We start from the raw sequence: 6,605 nt of genomic DNA on the forward strand, positions 1-6,605 counted from the left end.
AACTGACTACAGCAAGTACCTGGCTTGCAAAAGAAGTTTATACTTCACTACCTCACAGGTGTAGCACCTCACCTGCATTTTAACATTTGAATGGCTGATAACTTAACAATTCACAAACACTTAACAAGAACAGGAAGAAGTCTGTATCGGCAGCCTCTCAGAGAAAGTTCAGAGAGGATTTTTTTTTTTGTAGGACAAAGACATACCCCTTGGTGTCTCCTTTCAGGATAAAGATAGTGGTGTTCAGAACCCAACCCAGACTTCATCTGCTTCTTTTAAGTTATCCACTACTATAGCTGTATTAAAACTTACTACAGAAATGGTACAATCATGGACTTGGGCACTTCTACTACCAAGCATTTCACTACTTTCACTCTGAAAAATTTTCTTTAAAACTTTAAGGAAAAAAAATAGCAATCTCCACAATCCTTGCAGGTCTCTCTAAAAATCCCTAACGGGAAAAAGCAGAATCTTAACAACAACACGCTACTACAGAACTCTATCAGCCAAGGGAAATGACTTGGACTGAAATCTGTTATAAAAACCTTGAAACAATTTCTCATAGATGAAAGCTTTCATAAAAACATGCTGGAGAAGATCCCAGGTCATTAAGTCCAATACCTTATTATCATAAGCAAACATGTCATATAAAATCTTTCATCAAATTGCTCTGAAACTTTGGTCTGATAAGATTTAAAGCTCACGAATTGTGTTCTGTGAACTAAAACATATTCATGGACATTTGTTCTTACACCATTGCTGTCTTTTAATTTAAATCACTCTTTCCTTTTCTGGGTTTCTCTTCCTGCTCCACTTAAATAAAGTAGCTACAGGAGAGCTGCATGATTGTTCCCCCATCACATGTCTGAAAACATGTGCTTCAATAAGCAATCCTAAACATGGGAAGGGGAAGTTGCAGCCACTTCAGCCTTTTCAGTAAATGCTTCTCTGATCACAACTGCTCCCAAATCTAAGTTTTTTCTCAGAAGAGTTGTCTGTTCACAGAACCAGCAATTCCCAGCATTCTAGTGTACCAGTTCTGTTCTGTGCTCATCCTTCTTGAACACAGGCAACTGAATTGTACACATTATTCCAAGGAGGGTCTCAAACAGTGTCTCTTTCTTATAATGGAGACAAAAGGTGACAAAGGAACAAAGGAAAACCAAAAAGTCTTATCTAACTCTGTTACAATTTAAGAAATTCAGACGAGAAAAATCCTCTATGGGCTAACAAACAAGAGAAACCACAAAATGTGTGTGATTCTGAAAGACAGAGCTAAGGATGGGGAATTTACAAGCAAAATCCTTACACTAATACAGATTAGTGGTCTAACAACCTAACTCTTCCTTGGATTTGATTCAGAAATGTATAAATACTAAATCAAAGAACGCTAAATGCACATTAGACATTAATCCATCCACTCTTTCCAGGCTACAAAGCAATCCAAAGCTGTGTAGTGATTTGTAGGAATACAGGCAAGCTAAGTTAATGTCATTCCATTGGATACTTACAAATAGTAGCCCTAGTAACTTGGGCTTCAGCATGATGTCTGAAAGGATAGTCACCTAGTGAATGCCCAGGTGGATAACATTTGCAGAATTCTATTCTGCAAAGGATATGACTGTGCACCTCATAATCCTCCTTGTATGAAGACACAAACTTAATCCAAAGACTAATGTCTCCACATGGGCCATTTCTGTTCATAGATTATCCCAAGCTGGAAGGGACTCGAAAGGATCATCGAGCCCAACTCCCTGCTCCTCACAGGACGATATAAAACTAAATCATATGACTAAAACTAGCATGGTGATCATGCTTCTTGCCAGCTTCCTTCTGTACATGGTAACAGACCTTGTGTCCACCCTCTATTTCCTGCCGTTGTACTGACACTGTTCACGTAGGTGCAAAGTTGAGGCTGAGCTGATGGGGAAGACAGCAGCATGGGTTTCTCGCTTATGGTTTCTCAAAGTACTTAGAGGTTTGGAGACATCCCTCCTCAACAGTAAGGCCTCAGACACCATGTACTGGTACTGCTGCTGATGAGTGAATATGAGGAAATTAAATTCACAGATCTGTACCTTAAATCATGGGAATTGCCACCAAGTTCAATGGGACTATTCACTGTAAGCAGGTAAAAATAAAAATTATTAGACTTCTAGCTGACTGGTTAAGTTTTGCTGCATAATAGCAGGAAATATGTAAATAAGAATTTTTATTGTACTGCCTTCCTGTAGGTTCCAATTTACAAGTTCTTCTATTTGTCATCTACCAACATATTCAATAACTTCAATAAACTATGAAAACAATGCTTTAAATAAAAGGAAAATCCCATATAGGTTTTTTTCCTACATGTTAACTGTTTGACCAACAGCTGTCACATTTTTATTAGTGGATAGAAATAATAAACTAAAATGCCTAATGTGTCTACTGTTTGAGATTTAAAATTTATTGCTAATTTCCAAATGGATTCTTTTCTGACACAAAAAAAAACCGGAGTTTGATTGAGTCACGGGCCAGCACTCAGCCTCTAATTCTTGACCAATGAAGGCATTGTCAGTGAGCCAGAGCCGCCCACAGCATTTGCTCCCTCTGCTGTTCACAGCTCAAAGCTCTGTCAGAGATTGCAAGAATCGAGATTAGCACTCCATACAATGAAATTAAAATACAGGGAGGTTGAGTCAGCATTGTTTCTGATTTATGATTATATTCTTTAAAAAAAAAAGTCAGACTAAAGTGTAGGCTTCTTCATTTGCAACACAGGAAAAGAGATTAATAACCAGTAAATGCTGTACAAACCTATCACATGCAAACCAGTATTTGACATAAATCACGAATATTAGGTATTAACACACTGTACCATTACAAAGGTAACACAGATATTGTTTAGAGCGCTGTAACCTTTTCAAGGTATTTGATTTACAGTACAGCTCAGCTGTGAGTACATGATCTTCCTTCAATCTAATAATACAACCCAACTGCACGCAAACATCCCTCAGAAATGCACAAGCGTTTCTTTGAAAAAAATCCAAGCCAAATCACTGGATGCAAGTCTTCCCTTTTCAGAAGGGACTCCACTCTTATCAGCTACACTGATGCATGCAAATCCACGCTACTTAAATGAGAAAAAGGAAAAACAAGCTATTACAGATCTATACCAGCATTGCCATTAACAGAATTTTGTATTTTCTAAGTGCCCTTCTGATGTTTAGTAACTATACAGGAGATCAGAAAAGTGAAGTTATAATAGAAGAAACACACAAAAATGAACAGGCATGAATTATCAGTTTGTATTGAAAACCAAGAGGAATAAACCAATATGAAAAGCATCAGAAACCATATATGGAAAGCATATTTGTATGTTTCATAAATGGGACATCTCAAAACTGCTGTATGAAAGCAGTTAATCTAGGATGAGAGAGAAGAAAGTCTTTGAAAAAATAAGATACAACAGAGCAAAGAAGAACAAACTCAAAATATTTGCTTAAAACCTTTAATGTACATGTTCTATGATCCACATTAAATGACACAGCATCAAATGTCAAAAGACGTCAAAATACGTTAATAAACAAATCATGAGGACCAACAATACAACAGCTGTTTCACTGTAAATAACGGTTTAAATTTTCAGAACATGCTTCTAGTACAAGCTTTCTGGCTGTCATCCACTGATGATAACTCAGAATAGTGAGTGGGAGTATATGGGAATAATTAAGCAAACCAAACAGCACCACTCAATGAAATTCCAAAGACACTAAAACCAAAAATAAATCAGCTTAAGCAAGGAAGATGATTAGCTGTTTTTTAAATCTGCATTATTCGCACATCTTTGACTAAGGAGATGGTCTATTTTGAAACATCTAGTTAGAAAAGAATTTGGCATTGCCTCCAGCTGTGAAGGAGATCCTCCGTTTAATCCATGCTGCTATCATATCTGACACCTCGCTCAAGTAACAACAAAGAAAAGCACAAGCTTTGGGAATGCAACGTAATTTCAAAGTACATTTAGTGCTACTACTAGAAAACTGAGTCTAAATAAGGTTGAGTGATAAGGAGAACTTGATTTGAACCTAGAGAGCTCCCTGCGACCTACAGATGAAAAGGCTCACTGCACTGCCCAAGAAAATATGACATCTCAAATAAAACTGTACAGGTGGCAGAACAAAACTGATGAAAGAATGGTAAATTCTGACAGAGCTATAGCAATGCATATTCCTCAAGCCACATACACTCATACAAGATACTTTTTAATAACAAAGCTGCACTATGCAAGAAATGTACATCGCACCTGCAAAGCGTATCCTGAAAAAGCAGTCACTGTAAAAAATTAACTAGAAGTTAAAAATAAAAATCAAACTGTAGACAGAATTCCATGTAAATGTAAAGCAAAAAGAACAGCAATAATTTTTCATTGTAGAGTACAGAGGAATTGCACATCTATCTAGTACTGACCTAGCCAATCCTAACACAACATAGGGGTCCATATTTTAAAAAATGACAGAGGAAAACAAGAAACAATACCGGAAAAAGCTGCAAAATAATTACTAGAAGGCTGGGAAAGTTTCTCATAGAGGGATTTAAGAACTGTAATAAATTATTATGTACTATTCAAATCAACTTCAGTCTTCTTAAACACACTGAATGAAGAACTTACCATGTCCACAGTGACTGCTCTTGTAGACAAAGAGAAATAAGAGTCAAGAAACTGAATATATGATTAAATATGAGTATAAACTAAGGCAAGGAAGTGGATTCTCCATCTCCACAGAGAGGCAAATAGAGCAGGATGCTTACTTATATTAGAACCTTTACTATAGATCTACGTTATTTAAAGTGTTGGGTTTCAGGAGGAAGATTTTATGCCCAAGTGTAAGAAAGTCAAATTCATCTATTCTTCAAAGATAAAGTGTTATGAGAATTTCAATAATTTGTCACTCTCTTTTAATAACAGCACCTTATGATTCTACAAGGTTCTCCTAAACAATGGTGAATTACACTGTGGTATTTGTCTTTCCCTCAGATTAAAATATTTTAGCACTACAGGTTTTATATTTTCTTTCTTGAAGACACAGGATTTATTTTCGTCCATTTCTTGTAATTAAAAAGAACGCATAACACTGTCCTCGCATAAACCTTGAAAATACTGCTATGAAACACTGATGGCTATGTTATACTTGATGGCTAAAACGTAAGTAGTTTTCACAACACTCACTCACAAACCCAAAGAAAACCCAAGATATAATCTGCATTTTGTATTCTTTGACCATAATTAAGTTTTATACTCAAAAACAGAAACAAAAAACTTATTAAGAAAATGTCTTGTACTCCTATTGGTTATAGATTTCACAACAACAAACATTTCCACAGTACTGTTGTGGTAACCATGCAAATTATAGTTATCTCTAAGAAATAAATGCTTTACAAAACCCAACAACTATCCAACTAATTAAAATATACAATGTCAATTAAATTTCCTAAAAACCATTACTTTACTCTTAGCAGATAGAAATTCAATAATGTTTTCAGTACTTTTTTTTTTTCTGGTAGTACAGTGACAACACAAACATCTTCAAAGAAGCAGTTTAATCCATTTTTTCTACAGTGTACCTTTCTCTAAAAGCAGAGAAGGCACTCTATGGCCCACTCCACCCTATACTGCATACTTTAGGGTGCTTGTGAGCCAACTGCTACGACTTCACAAAATAGTAGTGCAGAAGGCCAAGTGATGAAATACCATGGAATAGCTGTCTCCATTTTTTCAGAATACACTGCACAGGCACATTCAGACAGCACTTCAGCAATGAGAATGAACATGACTGCTCTGAGAGAACTTACTGCATGCATAGTTGCTTGGTTTAGCTGCTCACACATCACTCAGGGTATGATCAGGTACCAAAGAATCGTTTTCCTGTACACATGAAATGGATTTGGCTAAGACTGGCCTTTCCACACAGAACTATGCCACAATCTCTCAGCTTCAAACTGAGTTTTGGGGGATGCTTTGTGGGGTGGGTGGATGGGGATCCTTTTCGTTTTAAAGCTATTTCTATTCTTACATGTATAAAAAAAAAGATTACTAATCCCCTTCTAGCCTGAATGCTCAGGTCTAAAGCATAAATTACACTTTCTGCTGTCATTCCACTGATTTAGTGAAATCAGTCATGAAACATATCTTACACAGATGTGGACAAAAGGACGAAAGTGAAGATTTCTGGCAAAACATCACTTATGGAACTCATACATTTGCTATGTATTTTTCTAGTTCTTTCTTTGCAATAGTGCAATCTGGTGGTTTTAAAGTTATCTCCCTAGTTATTTATTTTGATGACTTTTGATTTGGTTTCTGATCAGGATCCATTTGTTTGAAGTGTCTGCATTAAAAAAAAGTTTAAAAACATATACAGAAAAAGGAACGTTGCTTCAGAGTACATTTAATTCAGCACAGTAAAAAAGTTACACAAACACTGCTTTAAAATGTGCAACAGAAGAGTGAAATGGAAAGAAGCAATAAAAGACTAAAGCGTATTCAGGAGTTGTAGTTGGGGTTTTTTTCTCAAGTATATTAACTTAAAAAACCAAACGCACACACACACAACTGCTGAATTCTG

The sequence above is a fragment of the Cuculus canorus genome, chromosome 7 (genome assembly GCF_017976375.1).
Source record: "Cuculus canorus isolate bCucCan1 chromosome 7, bCucCan1.pri, whole genome shotgun sequence".
Classification (NCBI taxonomy): Eukaryota; Metazoa; Chordata; class Aves; order Cuculiformes; family Cuculidae; genus Cuculus; species Cuculus canorus.